At 46.8% G+C, this 12,906-nt stretch overlaps 1 long non-coding RNA gene across 2 annotated transcripts in view; it reads right to left on the bottom strand.

Moving 5' to 3' along the window:
* Nucleotides 1–502: 502 nt before the first annotated feature.
* The window catches only part of LOC140193113 (uncharacterized), a 45,034-nt gene continuing 32,630 nt past the window's right edge, over nucleotides 503–12,906 (bottom strand). The window contains exons 1-3 of one of the 2 annotated variants that reach the window (XR_011884629.1): nucleotides 12,135–12,207; nucleotides 11,019–11,199; nucleotides 503–589 (exon numbers count right to left, since the gene is read on the bottom strand). This is a non-coding gene — a long non-coding RNA (uncharacterized lncRNA). Of the gene's footprint in view, nucleotides 590–11,018; nucleotides 11,200–12,134; nucleotides 12,208–12,906 lie in introns of those variants that run through there. The other variant, XR_011884628.1, reaches the window with a different exon arrangement.

Genomic DNA, 12,906 nt, shown 5'->3' with positions numbered 1-12,906 from the left:
TATGTGAACATTGTTTTGGACGGTACAGTATGTGAACATTGTTTTGGATAGTACTCTATGTGAACATTGTTTTGCTCTGTTGACAGCTACAGTGGGTCCATCATCACTGACCCTAGTACTACTGCAGATAGGAAGGTCAGAACCCTCATGATAACTTAATTGTTAATTAGTATTAAGACTTTATTAGGAGTAGATAACTGAAACCCCTCATTCCAGGCAATCTCCCCTGCACCCTCTCCAGTGCAGTCACCTCCTTCCGAGAGTCTGTGACCGGAACTGCACACGGAGCTCCAGCTGTGGACTGACCAGTGGTTTCTAAAGTTGGACCATAACCTCCCTGCTCCTGTATTCTGCGTAGCTTCTTTACCACTTTATCGGGAACCAGCGTGGATAACTTCACTCAGCTCAACACTGAACTGATTCCACAACCTATGGACTCACTTCGAAGAACTCTACAACTCATGTTATCAACATTGTTTCTTTATTTTACATTTACAGTTTGTCTCCTTTTGCACACTGGTTGTTTCTGTCTCCACTGCGTGTAGTTTTCCATTGATTCTATTGTATTTCTTTCTTCTACTGTGAACGCCTGTAAGAAAATGAATCTCAGGGTGTCATATACATCCTTTGATGGTAAATTTACTTTGAACATTGAACTTTATCTACCTGAGCAGCCTCTTTCAGGGATTGTTGGACTCTCTGGTTCTCAGTACTCCCTGGGGCCTTACTTAACCTTATTAGGCCTTCTAAACTTCATCAACTTGAACTTATCAGAATTAAATTCCATCTGCCATTGCCAGCTGGCCAACATTATTCTGTAACAAGCTCTGCCAAACTGTCAACAATATTGCCATTTCTGTGTCATCTGTAAAGTTACTAATCATATGTCTTCCGTTCACATCTGAGTCACTAATGTATATAATAAACAGCAAAGGTGCCAACACAGTTCCCTGCAACCCTTTGCTGGCCTCAGGCTTCCAGTCACAAAAACAATGCTCCTGAGTCTCCCTGTCTCCTTGGACAGGTGGAGGCCAAGAAGGTCCTAACGGATAGAGAACTACCAGAAGGGTTTAGCTGGTAGGAAACGCCTTCCGATGAGGAGTGGGAACAAGGTCAATGGCACTAGGCAGAATTATATTTTCACACAGAGTAGATGGGCCGAAGGGTCGGTTTCTGTTCTGTGCATAGGAACACGCTTTTCAACCCCCAAAAAAATTCTTCCTCAGATCCCCTCTGAACCTGCTTAGCACCTCTTCCCTTGCCCGATAGCCTTTCCCTCTGCTGTGGAGAGAAGTTTGCAGTTGTCAGTCCTTCATTAACCTGATGCCACAACTACCTGAAATGGAATCTGACAGACATGGGATACTAATGAGCCTTCTGTAGCGTGACTTCACGTTCCTTTGGACAAGATTCCCTCCAGGAAAATCCAATCAACATTGCTCTGGAAATCCCATTTACTAAAGGTTAGTCACTGCATTCTCTGCTCTCTTGGTAAAAAAAAAATGCTCCACCAATATTATTTAATGCTCCTCAGGAGGGTCTGATTCATCAGGAGTGTGACTACACAAACAGGTTAGAGGTTGGCGATCCTGCAGTGAGTAACTTCCCCTGCCTATAAACCACAGGTCAGGTGTGAGACCGGACACTCCCCACTTCCCTGGGTGGAGTTAGTCCATGCACTCAATATCCGCCACATTACCTCTCCCTGGTCTACAAGGCACAGGTCAGGAGTGTGACAGGACACTCCCCACTTCCCTGGGTGGGTGAGCATGCCTCCAACAACTCTCAGGAATGTAAACACCATCCAGGACAACTTGATCAGCACCCCCACAGTAAACACTTCCTCCCTCCACCACAGTAGCTGCAGTGTACACCGACGACAAAACACACTGGAGTTACATGTCCAGGGTACTCCACAGAACCCTCCCAAACCTACCACCCACGGATTTCCCCCCCCCACCATCCCGACTGGGAAACACATGGTCGGGTCTGAATCTCGGGACTCCCCTCACAGATGGTAGTGGCTCCTGTCTGTCTCAGTAGAGATCTGTGACTTCTCTGCCTTAGACGACTGTGTGGTTTCTGTCACTTCAAGATGGAGACTGATAACCTGTTGAAACTTAAGTATTCACCAGGATGCTGTCTGGATTAGAGGGGATGTGCTCTGACAGGTTGGACAAGCTTGAATTGTTTTCTCTGCAGCGGCAGAGGCTGAGGGGATAAGATGCATAGATAGGGTAGACATCTAGTATCTTGTCCCAGGGTCAAAATGTCTGGTAAGGAGAGAAGGGGAGAGTTCAAAGGAGATGTGCTGAAAATGTTCTGTCATGTATTGTAGATAGGGTCATGAATGACAGAAAAATGGAGGACAACATGGGAGAGAAGGGTTAGATTGATCTTAGAGTAGGTTAAGAGGTTGTCACAACATCATGGCTGAAGGGCCTGTGCAGGGCTGTAATGTTCTATGTTCAATTCATAAACACGAGATTCTTCAGATGCTCGAAATCCAGAGTAACATGCGCAAAATGATGGAGGAACTGAGCAGGTCAGGCAGCATCTGCGGAGGGAAATGAATAGTTGACACTTTGGGCTGAGACTGGAAACGTTGACTTTATTCCTCTCCAAGGAGATGTAAAGGGCAAAGTTTTCACCCAGAGACTGGTGGGTGCCTGGAATGCACTGGTAGGGACGGCGGTGGAGACAGGTACAATGAAGGCATCTCAGAAACTCTCAGACAGGCACATGGAAGTGCAGAGAATTTAGGGATATGGACATAGAAGGGATTTGTTTAGTTAGGTGTTTAACTAAAAGCCTGGAGAACACAGCTGAGTCGCCACAATCCCTTCCCAGACCCGCTGTCCCTGTACCCTCAACCCCACCCCCCCCACCCCCACCCCCGGTCTGGTGGGTCTTCACTGCATGCTCTCTGTGGCAAGGACGCCCTTTGATGGGTCGGGGACTAGAACTGTACACAGTTCTGCTGGTACCGAGTAAGTTCCTAAGGCACAAGGAGAGGTTTGGCTTGTTGTGTGGGGATTTAGGAGGGTTTAGGGAACAGTGAGGGAAGGGGGAGCTGCTTATAAATGGGTGAGAATTTTAAATCAAAGGATTTGGCTCAGTGGGAGCTGATGCAGGGCAAGTTCCGGCAATGGGTGGCGGAGATTTTTCCTGTGAAGCTTAACAGCACGCCTTATTCAAAAGTGATCGTAATTAAGGCAGTGGTTGGAAGTGAGAAAAATGTCATCCAGCTGGTAAGGCAGCACCCCTGAAAATGAAACTCCATTCTAAGTGTTAATGAACAACTCTGAGATCACAGAACAGGAACAGGTACTTTGGCCTCCCATGTTGTGCCAAGCTCAAAACATAACATATTACGGCACAGTACAGGCCCTTCGGCCCACAATGTTGTGCTGACCGTTTAGACTACTCTAAGATCAACCTAACCCTTCCTTCCCACATAACCCTCCATTGTCCTGTCATCCATGTGTCTACCTAACAGTCTCCTAAACGTCCCTATCGTATCTGTCCCTACCACCACCTCAGGCAGGGTGTTCCACACACCCACCACTCTGAACAGTACAAGCACGTGAACAAAGACACCAGAGATTCTTCAGATGCTGGAAATCTGGAGCAACTCACATGAACTGCTGGAGGGATTCAGCAGGCCAGGCCAGGCCACATCCACGCAGGGAAGTGAACAGTGGATACGCTCTGGGCCAAGGCCCTTTATCGAGACTGGGGCGGATGCCGGGATGGAACAAGCCATTTGGCCCATCACGTTATGCTGAACTAATCCAGCTGATAATGTCTAATTAAGTTAATATCTTCCGCCCGCACATGGTCCATATCACTGCCTCTCCAAAAGCCTCTTATCCTACCTGCCTCCAGCAGCCCTCGCAGAGTATTCCAAGCACTCACCACTCTGCAGAAAAACTGGCCCCGCACATCTCACTTAAACTTTTCCCCACTCCCCTCTCCAGCAATAAGAAAATTATCCGCAAGCAACTTCCTTTAAATTCGAAATTGTCAAAAACACTCAAGTCAGTCAGCATCTGTGGAGAAAGAGATTCTCTTCAAAATGGTCAGAGTCAATTGAAGACAGATTGGCTTACAGCCACAGAGGAACTGCGGGAGAGGGAAGGGAACGTCTCTCATACAGAAAGTAAATTCAACCTCTTCAACACCATTATAAATAACACCTTGAAACATTTTGGAATGAAAATTAGTGTTGATAACAGCCTCCACCGCAGTGATTTTTGTCTGTCTCCTGTTGTGGGACGCTGTCGGTGATTCTCACATTCCAGTGAGCCACTCCCAGATTTGAGAAAATTAAAGCGCCAAAAGAAAACTGGATGTTTTTTCCACATTAGTCATTTCCAGCTGGGATGCATCGCGGGCAACGCGGGTGGGCAGGGGCCACTCACTGGGATACACAGGGATTCAGGGAGGCTTTGTCGAGGGCAAAGGCGACGGAATCTCAGAGAGAAGCCCGCAGAAGCTTAGTTTTGAGTTCTGCCATCCCGCAGTCAGTCCTCCTGGGACAGACAGAAATAAAACAATGAGAAATTCCTAATGCTAATTTAGGAAAACAGTCCAATTCCTAACTGGATCCAATATAAACTATATTCCCAGCCAGTGATGTACATCCGGGACAGCTCGATTCAACACGGCCATTATAGACTTCCTGATGGAGTCCAAATCCAGAGAATTACTGAAAGAGCACTGCACTGCGGGAGGGGCGGTGAGGAGGGAGCTCTGCACTGTGGGAGGGGCGGTGAAGAGGGAGCGTCTCACTGTGGGAGGGGCGGTGAGGAGGGAGCTCTGCACTGTGGGAGGGGCGGTGAGGAGGGAGTTTTGCACTGTGGGAGGGGTGGTGAGGAGGGAGCTCTGCACTGTGGGAGGGGCGGTGAGGAGGAAGCGCCCCAATGTGTGGAGGTGGAGGTGCTGCTTCCTGTCATTACTGATTGTGGGCTGTTAATCAGGAAGTCATGGATCCAGTTGCAAAAGGGAGTTGTTGGGTCTCAGGTCTAGGAGTTTGGAGATGAGTTTGTGTGGAATTATGGCATTGGAGACAGTGCTCTAGTCAATAAACAACAGTCTGACATTGGTATCTTTAACTACCTACATGCTCCAGGTTCCAAGGTTGTCAAGCCGAGGGTTGGTAGTGGGGACAAGCTCCTTCTACTAAAAGTGCTCCTCATAGCATGCGCCTCAAATAGCCTCTGACAACTAAGTTCAACTCCTGGCCTTCTCGTGTGGTTTAGCCTCTAAGCCCAGCGGAACTGTTTCTACTGACAGGAGAAGGGGCGAAAGCGGGTTCTGGCGTCTTAAAACCAATGCTTCAGGTGGATGGAGCTCGTCAGCCTGGGAAGGCGGTCCATCTAAGAGAGGGAAAACTCTGATTTCAAATCTCTGCTGCCTTGCGGCCACATCCACTCATGGGAGAGGCTTCGGGAGTAAACCCTGAGGACAAATCCGGAGCTGGAGTCCCTAAGGCAGCCCGACGTTGCCTTCAACCTCGTTCTGGCAACTCCCGCGACGACACCGGTGCCAAGCTGTATGGGTCCTAGTGCCCTTCCCTTGGACAACATCGGTGTTGTGGAGAGGGGAGACTTGCAGCATGGGCAACTGCCGGTCTTCCATACAACCTTGCCCAGGCCTGCGCCCTGGAGAGTGAAGACTTTCCAGGTGCAGATCCATGGTCTCGCGAGACTAACGGATGCTACCACATGCTCCAGCGATGACCTTAGCTCCAGTGAGATGGTATCTGCCATATACCTGTTTTGGCAGCAGGCAAATTGCAGTTGGCTGACTTGTCTGGGAGACTGGAGTTAATGTGTGGCACAAGCAAACTCTCGAAGCACTTTGTGATGGTGTCTGTCACAGCAACTGGGCAGTAATCATTAAGGTATGTTGCCTTCTTTTTATTAGCTACTGGGATAATACCTCCTTAAAGCAGGTGGAAAGTTGAGCACAGAGGAATGTAAAAAGCTGCAGAGTAGACGACCCAGCCCGATACATCACGGCAACATTGATAGTGTCTACAGGAGATGCTGCCTCAACAATCACAAACAGAATCAGGTTTAATATCACCAGCATCTGTCATGAAATCTGTTAATTTTGCAGCAGGTGTACAATGGTATTAGAGAGAAAAAGAAAACCGTGAATTACAGTGAATATATATAAATAAATATATATGGTGCATTTGCCTTCCTCACCACAGACTCAACCTGCAAATTAACCTTTACGGAATCCTGCACAAGGACACCTAAGTCCCTTTGTGCCTCAGTTTTTTGTATTTTCTTTCCACTTAGAAAATAGTCAACGCTTTCATTTCTTCTACCAAAGTGCATGACCATACACTTCCCTATACTGTATTCTATCTGCCATTTCTTTGCCCACTCTCCTAATCTGTCTGAGTCCTTCTGTAGCCTCCCTACTTGCTCAACACTATCTGCCCCTCCACCTATCTTCATATCGTCTGCAAACTTTGCAACAAAGCCATCAGATAAGGCAGGAGGAGAAGATGGCAGCACGCTGCTCTCCGGTGAAAAATGATGTTGTATCTGTTAAATAGGGGCCGTGGACAATTCTGATTTGATGGAGATTGGACATGAAAGCACAGAGGAACATTGGAGAAATTTCTGAAACGCTCGTCCGCTGCTGTCGTTACTGTGTGGTTGGGAATCTTTCGGAGGGTAGGCCTCAAAATCCCCGGCCTTGCCTGCTTTTGGCGACCGAGGTTGAGGTCGAATCGTTCAGACAGAGATGGCGCTCAGTACTCGGTGTCGGAGAGCTGATCAGAGCTCAAAGTTTTCGGATGACTCAGAGTCGGACTGTGGTCAGCATGGCAGGGAGAGTTTTTCTTCCTTCTCCCGTCTGCGTGAGATGTGGAGCATTTGAGAAACTTTGAACTTTACTGTGCTCACGGACTTCTTCATCAAGTTATGGTATTGTTACACTGTTTGTAACTATATGTTATAAATATGTGGTTTTGTCAGTTTTTTCAGTCTTGGTTTGTCCTGTGTTTTGTGATATCACACCGGAGGAAATATTGTATCATTTCTTAATGCATGCATTACTAAATGACAATAAAAGGGGACTACGTGTCTTCATAATCTAGTCTAAAAAAATTCTATCGTTGACATATAAAGTAAAAAGAATCGGTCCAAACACAGACCCTTGTGGAACACCACAGCCAACCAGAAAAGATTTATTCCCACTCTTTGCCTTTTGCCAATCAGCCAATGCTTTATCCATGTTAGAATCTTTTCTGCAATACCATGGGTTCGTAGTTTGTTAAGCAGCCTCGTGTGTGGCACCTTGTCAAAGGCCTTCTGAAAATCCAAGTACATAGGCAGAGTCTGAAGCCACAGGACACAGGTTTAAGATGAGAGGGAGTAGGTTTAAAGGGAACTTGAGGGATTTTTTTTTCACTCAGAGATCTGGAAAGAGTTGCCAGAAGAGGTGGTCAGGGCGGAAACATTAACAACATTGAAAGGGCATCTGTACAGGTACTTCAATGAGCTGGGAAAAGAGGGATATGGAATTAATGCAGGCAAGTTGAATTAGTACAGACAGGCATGCTGGTCAGCATAGACAGAACGGGCTGAAAGGCCACTTTCTATGACTTTTTGTGGGTGGGGATCGGGGGCTATTGGACACTAATTGGGGGAGTGTGGGAACAGAGTTGGGCCGGTTTATGAGGATGTTGTTAGGACCAGAGGAATGTTGACAAGTGAGGGGTGACATTACAGAAATATTTAAAATCACGATAAGTGGACTGACTGTCTTTTCGTCAGGGTAGGGAAATCCTTTAGGGGACATAGGTTTACGACAAGAGGGGAATGAATTAAAAGGGACCTGAGGGGCAACTTTTCCTTTCTTTCTTTCTCTCTCTCCCACTCTCTATCTCTAGTTCTTTCTCTTTCTAATTTTCCCTTTCTTTCTTTCACTCTATTTCTTTCTGTTTAATTCTCTTTCTCTCTCGCCTTTAGAACTGGATTAAGACTGGATTTCCTGCTGGAAGTAACCGGAAGGGCCTGGCGACACATGAAAATCCACCCCAGGGCACCTCAGGCTGAGAGGCAGGCAGCCTATGTGGTTGGTCTTTGGTTACTAGGGAAATAACCATGGTTCTGTCTGCACGAGTGACTCAGAACAGCGAGACTGTTGGTTCATCTCGCTCCACCCCCCAAACTTCACTGCAGAGCAGATGATGTCCAGCACCACCCCCTGCAGGCCAGCTGGAAATCCTACTTCACAAACCCTACAACCTGCAGAACACACACAAGATGCTAAAGGAACTCAGCAGGCAGGCTGCATCTGTGGGAAAGAGAACGGTGACGTTTCAGGTTGGGGCCCTTCTTACCTCACAAACTTAAATCAAACCGTACCACTGCACGGCATGGAGGGAAGCTGTTCAGTCCATTGGGACTCTGCTAGCCCTCAAAATATTGCTTCGCAGTACGGGGCTGTGAAGAGGGAGCGCCATGTCACAGGAGGGGCAGTGAGGAGGGAGCGCTGCACTGTGGAAGGGGTGGTGAGGAATGAATGCTGTGAAAGGGTCGGTGAGGTGAGGAGGGAGCGCTGCACTGTGGAAGGGGTGGTTAAGAGGGAGTGTGGCACTATGGGAGGGGTGACAAGGAGAGAGCGCAGCGCTATGGGTTAGATGATGCGGAGGGATTACCACACTGTGGGTGGAGGGTGGTGTAGGAGGGCTGTGCTGCGGGAGGGGCTCCACACTACAGAAGTGCCATTCTATCAGTGGAGCTAGGTTAAGATGGGCTGAAGGGTTGTTTCTGAGACCTCTGACATCCCACCACCAAGACAGGCGCATGGGCACTGTAACGAACACAGGCAGTGCTCAGAAACAAACCGGAGTTTCTGCTGGACACTTCCTGGGGCCAGGAGCCGTACAGTGTGGATCTGAACACTCCCAGAATCCTGGAACTGGGAGAGAGAATTGGAGCTAAGCTCCTGCTTCTCCCACTGTCCATAACCTTGTGGCAGTCAAAATCCTCGCTGTACACAGACCTTTCTTTCTCCCCCAGGCTGCAGGGCTCAAGTTCCTGTTCAGGCACTGACTGCTGTCACACGGTTTATGCTTGCAGTCAATGCCAGAGGTATATCTGATCTCATTTAGTTTAGCCGACAGCAGAATGGTGCTGCAGAACCCTGCTGCGCCCAGAACCCAGAGGTCAATGGATCAAAACAATCCTCATGTCATATCCGTGGACCCTGGAAACGGGCAGCAGAGGGTTCTGCCAGGCTGATTGGCGATGTTCGGGGTGGGTTGGGGAGGTGTGCTCATGCCTCGGTAGCTCTGAAAAGAGAACGCATGCCATCCGTGGTTGTTTCGAGACTGCTGGGCACTGCACGGATAGATGTCATCCTCACTGAGTCTGTGTTAGTCGTGATTTGCCTGTCTTTTGTTTGTAACGTGAGCATACAATAGTGGTTTGAATTTATAATAAACACAGGAGACTCTGCAGGTGCTGGAAATACAGAGCAACACACACAAAATGCTGAAGGAACTCAGCAGGTCAGGCAGCATCTATGGAAATGAATAAACCATCGCCATTTTGGCCCAAGACACTTCAACAGGGCTGAAAAGGAAGGGGGAAGATGCCAGAGTTTATAATAAACGTATTTTTGTAAAAGGAAAGATAATCAGCCAGCCTCTGACCATTCCTGTGAGCTGTACCTAGAATTTAAATTCCATGGATTCAGGGCTGTGCTCTACAGATACAATGGCTGGGCTATGGACACAAACTGCACACAGGGTTTATGAGGAAGCACATTGTGATATGGCACAGTAACATAAACACGCCACAGAGACCCACCTGTCCTGAGTCCTGAGTCCTGACGAAGGGTCTTGGCCCGAAACATCGACTGTACCTCTTCCTATAGATGCTGCTTGGCCTGCTGTGTTCACCAGCAGTTTTTGTGTGTGTTACTTCTTCATTCACGTTTTCTAAATGTTACAAGGTAGTGTAATATGTTTCCCAGGCAATCTGCTAAGTTTAAGGGAGAGGAAGGAAATTTGTTTCAAGGGAATGGGCAATGTGGACCCGGTGAGCTTAAAGGGAATGAGGAGTGAGGTCGCGGTGAGTTTAAAGGGAGTGGAGAATGAGGTTGCGGTTTAAAGGGAGTGGGGAACGTGGATCGGTGAGTTTAAAGGGAGTGGGGAACGTGGATCGGTGAGTTTAAAGGGAGTGGGGAACGTGGATCGGTGAGTTTAAAGGGAATGGGGAACGTGGATCGGTGGGTTTAAAGGGAATGGGGAACGTGGATCGGTGGGTTTAAAGGGAATGGGGAACGTGGATCGGTGGGTTTAAAGGGAGTGGGGAACGTGGATCGGTGGGTTTAAAGGGAGTGGGGAACCTGGATCGGTGGGTTTAAAGGGAATGGGGAACGTGATCGGTGGGTTTAAAGGGAATGGGGAACGGGGATCGGTGGGTTTAAAGGGAGTGGGGAACGTGGATCGGTGGGTTTAAAGGGAATGGTGAACGGGGATCGGTGAGTTTAAAGGGAATGGGGAACGTGGATCGGTGGGTTTAAAGGGAGTGGGGAACGTGGATCGGTGAGTTTAAAGGGAGTGGGGAACGTGGATCGGTGGGTTTAAAGGGAATGGGGAACGTGGATCGGTGGGCTTAAAGGGAGTGGGGAATGTGATCGGTGGGTTTAAAGGGAATGGGGAATGTGGATCGGTGGGTTTAAAGGGAATGGGGAATATAACATAACATAGAAAATACATCGCAGTACAGGTCGATCCTGGTATATTAGGAAATGGGGCCCCATTGAATTTAAAGAGCTGGAAATGGGGTCCTAGTGAGATTCAAGTGAGCTTGGATAAGGTGTCCTGTTGAGTATAAAGGCAGCCCGAAACAGGACCCTGGTGAGTTTCAAAAGAGAGTGGGGAAAAAAGTCATAGGAATTATCGAAACAAACGGACGGCAAACTATCAGAGTTTAACTGTAATTGGAAATGAGAGGTTACACATTGGCAGATCTGACCTTTTCCCCGAGAGGATTCTTTGAATTCTTCACCATCACCTGGAGGTGCTCCCTCAAGAAGGCAACATCCATCATCAAGATTCCCATCATCCAGGCCATGCCATCTTCTCCCAGCTCCCATCGGGCACCTTAATTGTCCCAAATGCTTCTTCCTCTACCCTCAGCTGTGTATTCCAGATACCTGTGGTGTATTTCAGTAATATTTGAGTTAAATTGTAAATGTATTGTTTAATTAAGCATTCTTTGTTGTTTAAATAATTTAAAAGTAAGTGAATGGCATAGGTCATTATGCCACCATGTCATAAGGGTGAGCCTCACTAAAGAAACAAAACTAAGCATAGATGAGTTATCCCCGGCTCCCTGTGTTTTGCTTTTGATTAATTTCTGGAGATAAAAAGACATGACAGTGGCAATGAGGAACTTTTCAATGAACCCAAGGTGACTTCCTACCTGTTGAAGCGCAGTTGGACATTCAAGTTTTGTAAAAAGTACAGCATGCGCTTCCTCAGGAAGAGGTGGTCAAGTTAAAAAAAAAAGCGAGCCAGAAAACGGACAAAATTCATGGGTTCATAAACAGTAAGTACCAGATGATGATGATGATGATGATGATAATTAATAAATAAATAAATAAATAGATAGATAGATAAATTAAAAGAAGCAGAAATGGTTGCCTACATCAGAAAGATAGACATATTTAATTGCACAAGAGATAATTGGATGGGTTAGAATGAAAGAACTGAGCAGTATTTTAAACCAAATGAACATTGCTGATATCATGAAAGTAATGCAGTAAAATTGAGGAGCAGAACCATTGCTGACTGCAAAATGCTTTAGGTTTCATAAGCAGAATCAAAAGGAAGGGGAGTCCATTTCAGCTTACATGGCTGAATCGAATAGATTGAGCATTGTCAGCTCAGTAATTGGCTTAATTACTGTTTCTACCACATACAAGTCCAATGTGGTTTTGGATTCTTCTTCCACCTCTTTCTGTAGGTAGGCCTCAGCTAAGTTTCCATTGCCTCCGGAAAGGTTTGCAAAGACATCTTCTATCCTGGGCAGAGGGTATTGATCTACTTTCAGTACTGTGTTAATGGTGACTTTACAATCACTTTTTACCTGCATTGGTCTGATGTACGTGAGCCGGCACAGTGGGATCATGAGCAGCTGAGACATCTGCAACCTAATGGGAGATCCATCCACCATTTGTATGCCACATCTCCTGTAATAGTGTCAACTGAAAGAAACGCAAGTATGCTGAGAAAATTCAAGACAAGCAGTGGTGGATGTCCCATGGCCAAAGGATGTGGTCCTTGTTGGGATTTGTCACAGCCACAAGTCTCACCTGCCAAGCAGAATGACAACCCCTCCCCACACCACCCCCACACTCCCGGTCAAGAAAGATGTTATCTCACAAGTGTTGAGATGCATTCTATGTTGAGCTGGGGTTTATAGCTAACCAGGGAGGAGTTATGTATGTAATATTTCAGTAATATTTGAGTAATATTGTAAATATTGTTTGAGTAAGCCGTCGTAGTTGTTTAAGTAATTCCTTACAGGTTACATGTAAAAGTAAGTGAATGGCATACATCATTACGCCACCACATCACAAGAGCATGCCTCACTAAAGTAAAGAAACAAAACTAAATGTACATGAGTTATTCTCAGCTCTCTCATGTTTTTTTCTTTTGATTATTTCTGGAGTTACGAAAGATAACAACAGCTACGACTCTGTGTGTAAAAAAAACCTACTCTGACATACTTTCCTCCAAACTCCATCAAATTACGTCACCTCATAAGCCATTTCCACTCTGAAAGAAAGTGTCTACCTATCCTCTCAATCTATGCCTTATTTGGTACACTTTATCAAGTCACCTCTCACCTTCCTTCG

Source organism: Mobula birostris, unplaced genomic scaffold (genome assembly GCF_030028105.1).
Source record: "Mobula birostris isolate sMobBir1 unplaced genomic scaffold, sMobBir1.hap1 scaffold_388, whole genome shotgun sequence".
In the NCBI taxonomy this organism is placed as follows: Eukaryota; Metazoa; Chordata; class Chondrichthyes; order Myliobatiformes; family Myliobatidae; genus Mobula; species Mobula birostris.
The sequence above is the reverse complement of the archived record's forward strand: the minus strand, read 5'-3'. Positions and strand labels throughout refer to the sequence as shown.